This window comes from Elephantulus edwardii, unplaced genomic scaffold (assembly GCF_000299155.1).
Source record: "Elephantulus edwardii isolate Elephantulus edwardi_28Jun2011 unplaced genomic scaffold, EleEdw1.0 scaffold00073, whole genome shotgun sequence".
Classification (NCBI taxonomy): domain Eukaryota; kingdom Metazoa; phylum Chordata; class Mammalia; order Macroscelidea; family Macroscelididae; genus Elephantulus; species Elephantulus edwardii.
The window spans coordinates 14,296,103-14,310,548 of record NW_006399823.1 but is presented as its reverse complement, the minus strand read 5'-3'; positions in this window follow the sequence as shown (position 1 = coordinate 14,310,548).

Here is a 14,446-nt window from a genome sequence, read left to right as displayed (position 1 = left end):
CAGAGTGTGGAAACTATAGAACAATATCATTGATTTCACATGCAAGCAAGATTCTACTGAAGATTATCCAAAAATGACTGGAACAACACATGAGCAGAGAACTAGTTTCACTTAGCAGTGGTTAAATGCTATCAAGTTAAATGCAACTCATAGCGACCCTATGAAGAAAATACCTGAACTCTATTCTATAATTAACATCATTTCTCTATTTTCATAGTTTACAGAGGCATGTGGTTTAGGAAGTGAATGCTGCTCCTGTTTCTAAACCTGAATCAATCTGGAAGCTCCTCCAAATCATGGTATTTGACACAAGTATGGCACAGTGTTCAGCATCACAGCAACTCCAAGTTACTTCAGTACAGCACATAGACAAACGACTGCTGTATCACTTAAAGAATGTTCATCCCAAAATTAATAAATTTTAATTCATTACAGAACTAAAATTAACTACAAATGCTGTTGACTATGGTAAACCAAGTAGACTCTCCGCCTTGGGTCATTGTTGGCAAAATCAGGTAAAAGTCCAGCCAGCTTACATTCACTCGTGGAGGGAGAAAAAAAAAATAACACAAACCAAAATTTTCCTTACGTGACCCTCGTCAAGATATGGGAAACCAACTTCTAGAATGGAACCATTCACAGGAGCCTCCAGGTCAGCCACAGACTTAACCCAAAACTACGGAATTTTAAAGACACGCTGAACAAATGCTCCCTTGGCATGATAGCTCAACTCCAAATTATTCAAATTGTGTAGTAAGTAAGCAATAAAAAGATATTATTAACAAGCAATGACTTATAAGAGCAGGACAATATAAATCATTGAAAGAAATCTATGGTTATGGTAGTGCAAATATTGAAACTTCCCTAAAATAATACATGCTGCAGGGACCTAAAAAGATTGGATAATGATGGGCTAGATCCAATGGTGATTGATTTTATAAAACATAATTTGTAGGAATGATTGTATGAAATACAATATGAAGGAAGAATAGTGTGAAACACAATGTATATGAACTTTGTGAGCAAACCAACATAAAATAATTAAAAAAAAAAACAAACAATTGACCCAATAGAAAAAAAAGTAGCACTTATAATGAAGTTGTTGAGACAAGAAAAAATGTTCCTGTCTTCCTAAATTTAAAATTATTGTTGTGATAGGCTGTCAAGTCACCTGTGAGCCAGTCTATGATTCAAACACCCCAACCCCCATTGCCCCAGTTACTGTATCAATCCATTTCATCCAGCGTCTTCCTCTCCTGTGCTGTCCCTCCTTCCTTCCAAGCATGAAGTCCTTCTCCAAAGACAAGTCTCTCTGGGCCATGTGCCCAAAGTATATGAGACAGAGCTTCAAAATCCTAGCCTCCGACTGGAACATTTATTCACTGTTGGTAGGAGTGTAAAATGGTGCAACCACTATGGAAGGCTGTATGGAGCTTTCTCAAAAAGTTGCAAATATAAATACCATTTGACCCAGCAATTCTAAAGCTGGGAATATACTCTAAAGAACCAGAACTGCCACCCAAGTAGATATATGCACACCCATGTTTATTGCTGCTTTTTTCACAATATAGAAGAGTTAGAAACAACCCATCAACAAGCTAATGGATAGAGAAACTGTGGTATATTAATGCAATAGAATATTATGCAGCACTGAAAAACAAAGAACTCATGAAATATTATGCAAAATGGGTGACCATGGAGGATATTATGCTGAGTGAAATATCTCAGTCACAAAAAGATAAATACTGTATAATACCACTGTTATAAAACAGGACTGATGGGGGCTTTGGGGGGAAACTAAGAAAAGAGGGGATAAATAATGTACATGGCATTGAAACAAATGAGAGAGAGAACTATATAAAAGGAATATATGATTAAGCATTATGGGTATGACAAGAGTCCAGAATAAGAGCTGCATAGTATAGTGGTCTGGGTGGTGGGGACTGTATAACAACGAAAGAACTTTTTTTCCGAAGAAAAATGTGAACTGAGGGAGAAGGTGGACAGGGAGGAAAATGTGCAACAGTGAATGACTGGAAACTCAAGTTCTTTATAAAGTTACAATAAAATCTTCAGTTAAAAAAAAATCTAGCCTCCAAAAAAAACTTGGTTTCATCCTCTCCAAAACAGACCTATTTTCTTGGTGGTCCATAGTATGTTCAAGATTCTTCTCCAGAACCACAATTCAGAGGCATCAATTCTTCTTCTATCATCCTTAGTCATTGTCCATATCTCTAATGCTTAGCAAGTAATTACGAAGACCATGGCCTGTTAAGTGCACCTTAGTCTCTAGAATGATGTTGTTGCTTTTCAGCACTCTGGAGAGGTCCCTGACAGCAGATTTTCCCAATGCATTTATTCTTTTGATTTCCTAAATGCTGATGCCAAAAGTGTTGATTGTGGAGTTGAGCAAGCTATAACTGTTAAAACCTCAATCTCCTCTCCAACTGTCATGATGCTGCCAATTGGCCCAGTAGTGAGAATCTTTGTCTTTGATATTGAGCTTCAATCTATATTGAAGACTAGAGTCATTGACCTTCTGCAGCAAGCACTTCAGGTCCTACTCAGTTTCAGCAAGCAAGGTTGTATCATCTGCATAGATTATTGATGAGCATCAATGTAGCATCAAATCCTGATAATGCCCAGCCTGCCAAATGATATGTTCTGCATATACATTGAAAAAGATATGGAGACAGAAAGCATCCTTGACACACTTCCTTCCTTATTTTGAATGATGCAGTGTTTCCCTACTCTGTTCTGAGGAGTGCTTTCTGGTCCAAGTATAGTATTCACATAAGCACAATCAAGCGTCAATAGTCACAAAATCAAAAGGGCTGAGCTTTCTCAGCATTTCTTAAGCCAAAGGAACTAAAGAGCAAATTTAAGCTGCGAGTTGCAATGCTTAAGGATGCTATGGGCAGAATATTGAATGATTCAGAAAGCATTTAAAAAAAGATGGGAGGAGTATATAGAATCACTCTACCGGAAAGAATTGGCTGATACAGAAGAATTGCAAGGAACAAAATATGATCAGGAAGTAATGGTGATGGAGGAGGAAGTTAAGGCTGCTTTGAAGGACTTGGCAAAAAATAAAGCCCCAGGAGTTGATGAAATACTAATTGTCATATTTCAACAAACTAATGCTGCCCTGGATGTACTCCCCTGGTTGTACCAAGGAATCTGAGGGACTACTGCATGGCCAACTGACTGGAAGAGATCCAAATTCATTCCATTCCAAAAAAAAAGTTGATCCAACAGAGTGTGAACATTATCAAACAATATCACTAATATTGCACACTAGCAAAATCCTGCTGAATTAATCTTCATGGATAATTGCAAAAACAACTGGAACAGTACATTGACAGAGAAGTACCAAAAATATAAGCTGTGTTTAGAAGAGGTTGTGGCACTAGAGACTTTATTGCCAATATCAGATGGATCTTGTCTGAAAGCAAAGAGGACCAGAGAAATGTCTATCTGTCTTTCATTGACAATGCAAAGGCATTTGACTGTGTAGATCACAACAAATTGTGACTAATGCTTAGGAAATCTAAAGTACAGAGTTTCATAATTGTGTATACAGCACGATCTGAATTATTTGAGCATCTGTCTTTCTAGCCTTTGCTTTCTGCACATCTGTCCACTTAGACTATAATGCACATGAGCTCAGGGAGCTTACCTGTGTATCAGTAAAAAGAACAATCACTAACAAAAAGCAAGACTCAAGTGAATATCTAGCCTAGTCCTAAGAAGTTGCTCTGAAATCATGAAGGCAAGTCATTCAAATCCACCAGCTGTTCCATGGGAGAAGGATGGGCAATCTCCTCCTGTGCAATTAACTGTCTCTGAAAACATGCTGAAGGACCAACTATGGGTTGGTTTAGACTCAATGGTATACCATGACAACAAAAACAGGGAAAATAACAGATTGCAATTCAGACTAGGAATAGGACACAGCCCTTCAGTAAAGATGGCTTCTCAGTAATACTTGCTGGTCTTTTGACTTTCAGCCTTGTGTCTTTAGGCCAGTATTTCAAAGCTTTCATGGTACTGCTAATTATTGCATCTCCCCTCCCCAAGCCCATACTCAGTCCTCCAGCAAATTTGAGTTAAGGCCCCTATCTCTGGTTGCGTAGGGCAGCAATCCCAGTTACTGTCTTCACACTGCTCTCTGGTTCACCACTGCTATTACTGTTGTTGCCCTTATCTAGGTCCTGGCTGACTGACACAGGAATCTCTGTAATGCCCAAGGGACATGCACTTCATTTTCTCCTTCATTTTTTATGGCAGCAAGACTCATATTTTCTCATTCTGTTCCATTTAAGCCTGGTGAGATGGTAAAACTAGTTAATTCCCTCATTATTAATGTACACACCTTATTTGCATATTCCCATCCAGCCATGTGACAGATGTTCAAGGCATTAGTTTAATATCTGAAGTGGAGGAAACAGGACATGAGTGCACAAGGCCATGAGTATCACTCTGAAAGGGCCAAAGGGAGTAAGAATAGTACAGGCCCTCATTGCCCCAGAGCAGAAAGCAGATAAAGAGCCCATAGCCCAGTCCCATGGTGCCTGTAGGGTCCCACCAGTAGCAAGAAGTAATTTATTCATTGCTGACTCACAGACTCATAGTTATAGTACCAACAATGCAGTTTATAAGGGAAATAAGTTGGAGAGTGGGGGAGGCAAAGATTATCACCCAATACAAGTCCTGGTTTTAGCCCAAGTATCAAGGCACAATTCTTCAATTAGTCTAGGCTCTGGTTTTGGATCAGCAGTCATATCCAAGTCATCCAGAAAGATTTGCCTCAGAGCAGTTATAAGTTAGCTTCTCCCTCAAACATCAGCAAGAACAGCAAAACCCCTTAACAATAGCCAGCACAAATGCAAGAACCCTCAGGTCACACCTTGCCACAGTTTTTTCACAGCAATGACACAGTCTCTATAACATCATCACCAGAGTCTCACCCTCCCCAGGGTCTTGGTCCAATCTCCCACAAGACTTGCTTGCCTCAAGTCTTGCTGTCTAGTGTGGAAAACATTCCTTCTCTTATCTTAGTCTCACAGCTATTAATGATTCTCAAGATCATGTGTCTGCAGTTAAGGTAGCTAAGGTAGTTAAGGTAGAAGACTAAATGTAATGTCTAAAAAATTCAACTTTTAAGCTAATACCACACTTAGGAAAATAGTTTTGAACAATGAACCGAATCACCAGAAGTCTGAAGAAAATTTTATGAATATTTAGTATTTTTTATATAATGGATCATTTTATTTCTCTGTTATTTTTTATTGGTTTGCATACAATCATTCATATATATTGCCTCATTCATGTACTTTGTGTTTTATACACTATTTTATATACATTGTATCTTATTTAACTAATTACCATTGATCTATAAAAATATAGCAAACAAAATACTGCTGAAGTATATTAAAACACAGCTAGAGCAGTACATGGATCAGGAACTTCTTGAAATTCAAGCCTGATTTAGAAGAAGCTGTGGTACCAGGGATATCATGGCTGATATCAGCTGGATCCTGACTGAAAGTAAAGAATACCAGAAGAATTTATTTCTATTTATGCTGTATTGACTATGCAAAGACATTTGACTGTACAGACCATAATAAGTTATGGCTAACATTGATAAGAAAGGAAATCCCAGAGCACTTAATTGTGCACATGTGAAACCTATACTGAGACCAGAAGGCTGTTGTGTAAACAGAGCAAGAGAACACTACGTGGTTTAAAATTAAGAATGAAGTTCATTAGGGTTGTATTCTCTCTCCATATCTATTTAGTCTGTTTGCTGAGCAAATTATTCAAGAAGCTGGACTCTATGAAGAGGAATGTGGCATCAGGATCCGAGGCAGACTCATCAAGAATCTGCATTAGGCAGATGACACAACCTCACTTACTGAAAGTGAGGAGGACTTGAAGCACTTGTTGCAGAAGAAAAAAAATACATCCTTCAATATGGATTACATCTTAATGTCAAGAAGACAAAGATTCTTTGTAATAGATAGGCAACAACATGATAGATGGAGAAAAGATTAAAACTGTCAACCACTTCATCTTGCTTGGATCCACAATTAATACTCTTGGTACCAGCAGTCAGGAAATCCAGAGACATATTGCACAGGAAAAGTCTGTAGTTAGAGATCCCTCGAAATTCTTGAGGAGCAATAATGTCAGTTTGAGAGCTAAGGTGTGCCTGATTCAGGCCATGGTCTTTCCAATCACTTCCTATGTATCTGAGAGTTGGACAATTAATAAGGATGACTGTAGAATTGACACCTTTGAGCTGTCGTGTTGGAGAAGCACACAGAACATCCCATGGACTGCCAAAAGAATAAACAAATATGTCTTGGAAAGGGTACAGCCAGAGTGCTCTTTGGAGGCAAAGATCATGAGGCTTCCCCTCACATACTTTGGGCTTGTGGCTGGGGGTGGGGGCTATTCCTTGGAGAAGGACATGATGCTTGGAAAAGTAGAAGATGGCGAAGGAGAAGAAGACCCTCAACTAGGTGGATTGACCCCATGGCTGCCACTATGGGCTCTAATGTGAAGTGTGAGGATGGCACAGGATAGAACAGGGTTCAGGTCTGTTCATAAGGTTGCTATGGGTCATATTCGACTTGATTGCACTTAACAGCAACAACATTGATCTATGCTAATTATCACCCCATCTTTTCAAGTCCCCTTTTAATTTTTCATATTCCTTCAACTCTCATCTTGCCCAGTATCCTCTGCTATCCTAGTGATCCTCCCCTTTTCCCTTTTCTTCGGCCTCTTCTCCCCTTCCCTTATGAACATTAATAAATATTTTTCTCAATTACCCTCCTATTTTCACAATAGTAGTGGTATGCAAAGTTTCTCCTTTTGTGACTGAGTTCTTTTACTCAGTGGGTGACTCTAATCTGCAGCCCTAAGGCCCATTCTTAATTGTTTTTGTTCAGTCTTCTAGGTCGTATAGCCCTGGTGTGTCCACTTGCGGGACAGAGGTAAATTGTGGTTGCTGTGAAGCTAAACACTGTGACACTGATGTGTCAAATGCGATAACAGTTACCCATGGTGGACAGTGTTTGGTGGAGCTCCCCAGTTGAAACAAACTTAGAAGCAGGAGTGGTATCCACTTCTAAAATAGCTTGCCTCTGGAAACCCTATGAACCTGGAGATAGGATGAAAGTCGCGCACACAAGTGTTGAGGACTTTCGTTCTTAGGGTCACTATGAGTCACCTATGACTCAACATCACTTAACAACAACAGCAATGCTTTCTAGATTCTTCCATGTTAAATAACATTTAACAAAGTAGTTGTTCCTTAGAGCTGCATAGTAGTCCATTGTGTGAATGTACTATAATTTCCCAATCCATTAATTTATTAATGGGCATTAAGGTCATTTCTATTTGCCTACTATTTTGAATAACATTGTTCTTAACAGGTGTACACATTGACATTTGTGTCCCCACATATTTCTTCTGCCTTCTTGTCTCTGGTATACAATGGGTCTGTGATCTGGTCTGTTTTTTTGTTTGTTTTTTTTTAAATAGTTCATCTACAAAATTAAAATACGTTGTTTTCCAGACCGATTATTTTTTTAAGGAGAAAGCTTGTTTTAGTTTTTCATAATAGTTGACTCTACCTACTGCTTCCTTAACATCGTACTTAGTTTTTCTCGGTATGTGTGAGGCTGTTTCTGTTGTGTCTGTGTCTGTAATTATCCCTTCCTTATTTGTATGATGTTATTGGTAGAGATTCAGATTCTACATGTTTCTCCTGATTCCATTTCCTAGTGGTAATCTTCTCTGCTGGTCGTCTGCGGAAAATTCTATTCCCTATTTGCTGTGGTGTGCTTACTATCTGGTTGATCTTGGAGAGCCAGGGAGATGGGGTCTCTCTCTTTGCTCAGCCATGATGATCTCACTTCTCTATCTTGGCCTGTAGTTTGATGAGAAGGGGCAGTTTCTTCTAGGATTTGGCAAAGTTAGCTGCTTCTGTTTGTATCCTCTCCTGCCACTGGATGGGAAGGACTGTTCACCCTCTGAGACAACAAAGACCCCGAGGAACTAGGAAAGTTCTAAGAATACTGCCCAGGACACTTTCCTACTCAGTCTGGCTCAGTTGGTGCTCAGTGTATACCTTTGTCCTCTCCTGAGGCTAGATGGGAGGGACTACTTCCTCCTTAGCAAACAAAGACCCTGAGGAGCTGGTGAAATCCCAGGAATGCTGCTGAGGCTCCTTTCCTTCCCAAGTTTCAGTGGATTGTCTGTGTTTCTGCTTTATGGTGGCCCACAAGGTAGATCTCACAACACACTCCTCTCTCTGCTGGCTGGGACAGTGTGGACTCCAGGGTATTCAGCAGAGTTCTTCCCTCTGTGCTGGTTAGTTCTCAGAAGGTTAATGAGCAGATAGGGGTGGAGAGGACCCTCACAGAGATTTATGCAAGTTGAATGAACTCATGGATCACAAGACACTTTTCTCACTGCTGGTTCATCAAGGGATCCCAGAGAGCTCTTCTCTGTCTGCTGACTGGGGCAGCTCAGGCACCTGGATGGTGCCCTGCATTGCTCTTCCTTCTCTGCTGGTTGGTTCTCAATGAAGGTAAATGGGTAGGTCTTGGGTGACTATTTTTTGATGAATGAATTATGTGTAAGTAATCCTTTTGTCCCTAATTCCCTAATATTACATAAATTGAAAGTATAATCCATTAACAGAAAAATCATACTACAATCATTTCAAACACAAAAACAAGTCTAGAGAATGATACAAGAGTTGGTTACTTACCTTTGTCACCTGTGAGTCCTAACTGAGTACACCTAGAAGCAGGGAGTGGAAGTACGAGGAAATCCTCCTTCCATCATACATTGCATGCTTCCCTTGGTCACGTAATCTCTTCTCCAAACAATTGGGTTTTCCCTATTTAAGTCAAGTCCCCAGAGGATACATTTACAAGGGAGTAACAACCCAAACACTTTTAATACAAAGTTGAACATTTTTCTGGGTAACTCCCATATGTCAAAGAATCTCTTTTTCTCAGCTTAACCAAAAACCTGCTCCCTGTTGCAAGCAACTTGCACAGGCCAGTGTTAAGGGATTTAGTTTTTAAGAAAAAGAGTAAAATGCCTTTCTGGTCATAACTATAAATGCATTGTGAAATGAGTGAGGGTTCTCATCTCAGCTTACTGTTGGAACTGAATCACAGCTGAACTTCCGTTGTGTTTCTGAGGCTGTAATTTGTATAGGAGGAGATTGCCTAGATTTCTCCCTCAAAGCCACTGAAGGATTTGAACAGCCAGAGAAACGTGGACTTTGTGTTAACTGCATTACTCCCTTCTAACGAAACAACAGAGCTCCCTAATACCCAGCTCAACTCAATTCATTGCTGTGGAGTAAAAACCAACCTATACAAAACCCATGATTGGGTTTTCAGAGGCTGTACACCTCACTAGAGGAGATTGCTCATCTTTCTGCCAAGAAGTAGTTGGTAGACTCGATCTTTTGGATTAGTAATACAGCCTCTTACCTCCTAAACTCTTAGCTCCCTCGCTAATACTTTGCACCAAAATATCAAGAGTATATTTCCTTGGACAGAAAGATTGCAATGTGCTAATGTATGTATACATACACCGGGTGTTTTTTTTATTGCCTACAATTAGAATATAAAAATTAAAAAAACAATAAACACTTTTAAGCCTCATTGACTACATTCACTAACAATTTTCAACATTTTTCTCTATCAATCCGCAAACATATTAAAATAAACCACAATTTGGGGAAGATAATTAAGTAGCAATTAAGACAAGCCCTACTGAACAATGTTTTCTTTGAAACCATACCCAATCTGAAAAGAGCCTTCTATATGTGCTCCAATCAGATCAAACCTGCTGAATTATTTTCAAGCAATACACAATTTGTACATAGTTTAACAGTAGTTTGCTTTCCAAAGATTCCTCATGACCTCCTTTGATTTCCTGTAATTACTGAGTACTTCTAGAACAGTAAGTCTGAATATACAGTACAACCCCTTCTGTAAGATTCCATTTAAGTATTTACAATTATGTGCTGCTTAACGACCATTCTGGCAACATCCAAACACATATATGACTAACTCCCAACCTTGTAAATTCTATTGTATTAATAATATAAGTTCTGATACATGCAGTATTCCTAAATAGCATTAAGACATGCATCCAAAACGTTTCTGTGATTACTATATTATTATGTTAAGGGTGCTTTAGTTTATCTGAAATTGTGTATTTGATGTTTTCTGTAGTTACAAAGTATAGCATACACTACCAACTATATACTAAGACAAACATTTAGAACTCTGGCAGTATAGTCTACAGGGAATTATACTGCTAATCCAAAGGTCACACCTGCCTGCTGATTCAAATACATCAGTGACTCCGAGGGAGAAAGATGGGAAATCACCTATGTGATTTACAGCATTACAAACTCAATGGAAGCTTAGCTATGAGTCAGTTCCAATCTGATGACAATAGGCTGAATTGAAGACAAATAATTAACTAGCAGATATTGGATATAAACCATACCTAACTTCTCTGATTTAAGGTATAAACTGTACTTACTGATACCTAAGCATACAGTTCATTCACAATCTAAAACTGCCTGTATATAATACAGTGTTCACGCAATCTCCTACTTCAAAGGCATATCATGGACATTAAGTAATGTAGAACTGTACTATAAAGAGATTTAGGTTTCCACATGAGGTAGAAAAATTGTAATCTCAACTCGGTGATGAAAGTGATAATTGCTATGATAAGCAAGGTTAAAATCATTATGGATTTTGCTATGCTGAAAAACTAAGCAATGTTTACATAAGGGTCACAAAGTCTTGGATATTTTTGTTGTTACAAAACATTGTATTTAGCTAAAATTTTTAATACAGAACTCGTTATGATAATCTATTAAGTATAAGTTTTCCATTAGTCAGACATTTCTTACATACTATATAACATATTCTGTTTTCCCATTCATCTGTTGGTAGACATTTAGGTTGTTTTCACCTTTGGGCTATTGTTTTAATAGTGCTGAAGTGAACACTAACACATCCTTTTTTAAAAAAAATTATATTGACTTGCTTACAAAGTTCATATACCTTGTGTTTCACGCTATCTTTCATTCACATTGTGTTTCATGCAATCATCCCCATTCATTTTGTTTTATAAAATTAATCACCATTGAAATATGACCGCCATTACTCTGGTTTTCCAGATCCCCACAAGATCATTCCCATTTCCTTTACTGCCTACCCCCCCCAACACACACACACCTCCACTCACCAAATAAATTGTGTAACTCTATGATTTCTTTTCTGTTCATCCTTACCCCTTGGTTCTTCCCCTCCCCTCTTTTAGAGCCTCATACATATTTTACTAGTTATCTATGTCTACAATAATGGCCTTATGCCGTATTTGAGCTTTAAAACTGAATTCGTTCACTCAGCATGATGTTCACTACTCTCTCCTAAGTTATATACTAATTTTAATATTGTGCCCCTGAGTTCTGCATAGTATTCCCTCATGAAGATGCACCCCAATTTCTCAATCCATTCAGTTGAGTTTGGACATTTGGGCTGCTTCAATGTTCTTGTGATAGGGCATAACTCTTCCTTTGAATATTGGTGTACAGATCTCCATTTGTGTCCCAGTTCTAATATTCTCAGGGTATATTCCTAGTAGTGGAATAGCTGGGTCATATGGAATTTCTATGTTCAGCTTTTAGAGGAAATGTCAAACTGCCTTCCAGAAGGGTTGTACCATTTTATGATCCCACCAACAGTGTATGAGAGTTCCTCTTTTTGGTTTTTGCAGCTGTGTAGTAGGTTTTGAGGTCAGGGAGTGCTATGCCTCCCACTTCATTCTTGTTGTTCAGAAGTGCTTTGCTTGTTCAAGGTCTCTTTACTCTCCAAATACACGTGCCAATTGCCTTTTCTATCACTTTGAAAAATGGATTTAGTACCATCTGTATTGGAATTGTGATTGATTTTTGTAGGATTGTCATTTTCACTATATTGAGTCTTCCTATCCATGAACAGGAAACATTTTCCCATTTCTTTAGGTCTTTTATTATTTCTCTCTGAAGTGTTTTTGTTGTTTTCTTTGTAAGGTTGTTTTGTATCTCTAGTTAGGTTTATTCCTAAGTATCTCAATTTGTGGCTGGCTATTGTAAATAGTATTGCTTTCTTAATTTTCCTTCTCTGTATTTTCTTTGTTAATGTAGAAGAATGCCACTGACTTTTGTATATTGATCTCGTCTCCTGCCACTCGACTAATTGGTCTACTAGCTCTAAAGAGATTTTTTTTGTTGAGTCCTTGGGTTTTTTGTGTACAATATCAAAACAACTGCATATAGTGACAGTTTCACCATCTCTTTGCCAGTTTTGGTGCCATTTGTTTCCTTCTCTTGCTTTATTTCCCTAGCACGTACTTCCAATAAAATATTTAACAGGAGTGGTGACAGTGGGCATCCTTGTCTGTTCTCTGATAACAAGGAGAATTCTTTTAGTCTTTCTCCATTGCAAATGATATTGTCTCAGGGGATTGCATATATAATTTTCACTATTTGATGAAATTCCCTTCTATTCCTATTTTGCTGAGTGTTTAAATAAGTAACGGATGTTGGATTTTGTCAAAGGCTTTTTCTGCATCGATTGCTAGGATCATGTGGTTCTTGTTATTTGCTTTGTTAATGTGATAAACTATGTTATTTGTTTCTCTTATGTTGAACCATCCTTACATACCTGTTATAAATCCCATTTGGTCATGGTGAGTTATTTATTTATATGCTGTTAGATTCTATTGGCTATGATTTTGTGAAGAATTTTTGCATCTATATTCCTAAAAGATAATGGTCTGCAGTCATTGTTTTTTCTTGTTAATATCATTGTCTAGTTTTGGTATTAGGGTTATGCTTGCTTCATAGAATGACTTTGAGAGTGTTCCTTCTTTTCTACTTTTTGAAATAATGGAATCAGTGATAGATCTTCTTGGATTGTTTGGTAGAATGCAGCTTTGAAACTATCTGGTCCAGGACTTTTTTTGGTAGGGAAGTCTTTTTATGACTGGCTCAATTTCTTATTTTGTGATGGTCTGTCCAAACATCCTACCATCTGTCCAGGTCAGTCAGGATAGGGCATAAATATCTAGGAATTTGTCCATAACGCCTAGGTTTTCAAATTTATCAGAATATAGCTCATAATATTCTCATATTATTGATTTAATGTCATCTGGTTCTGTTGTGATGCTATTTCTATCATTTTTTAATCAATTTATCTGTATCTTACCTTTTTTACTTTTGTTAAGTTTGCCAGTGGTTTGTCCATTTTATTGACCCTTTAGAAAGAAACTGTTCCTTGTCTTGTTGATAGTTTCAATTGTTTTTCTGTTTTCTATCTCATTTATTTCAGCTCTTGTCCTTATAATTTTCTTTCTTCTAGAGGCTGTGGGATTAGATAGTTGTACTTTTTCTATTTGATGGAGGAGTTGACTTAGATGATGAATTATACTTTTTTTTTCTATGTGTATGCCTATTACTATGAACTATGCCTGAGGATTGCCTCAGCTACATCTCAGAGGTTTTAGTATATTTTATTCTCATTTCTTCAAGGTACTTCTTATTTTATTCTTTATTTTTTCTGTCACCCAATTGTGTTTTACCAGGGTGTTAAGTGTCCACATGTGTGGTTTTGTAAGCTTTACCCTCATGTGATTAATTTCTAGATTTATGGCATTTTGGTCTGAGAAGATCATTTTATTTCAATTTTTTTTAATTTGTTGAAGCTTGTATTATGTCTTAATATATGATCGATTCCAGAGAATGTACCATGTGCACTTGAGAAAAAAGTGAATTTTTAGTTGGGTGCAGTACTTGGAATATATCCACAACGTTGAGTTGGCTGATTATATGGTTTAGATCTTCTACATTTTTGTTAAGTTTCTTTTAAGTTAACCTATCCTTTGATGAGAGTGGTGTGTTAAAGTCTTCTACCACTATTGTGATGCTTTCTAATTCTTTCTTCAATTTTGTTAACTGTTGTTTTACAAATTTTGCAAGTCTATACTTTGTTGCTCCCGCCAGAAATCCCGGGTACCTGTGAAAAACGCCTGTCTGTTGCTTAACTGAGGTGGCTGCCGCTTTCAAGCCTCCCTTCCGCCCAGGAGCACGCTTGTCAGAGTTTCCAAGGGCTTCCTCCCGCTGGAAATCCTGGGTACCTGTGAAAAACTGACAAGCATGCTCCTGGGCGCAAGGGAGGCTTGAAAGTGGCAGCCACCTCAGATAAGCAACGAACAGGTGTTTTCCACAGGTACCCGGGATTTCCGGTGGCCCTCGGGCCAGAAGGGGAAACACAATCTACACAGAAGTTCTACAGGACACGTCACCTTCCCTTGGAGACAGCACAACTAAACTTAAGAGACA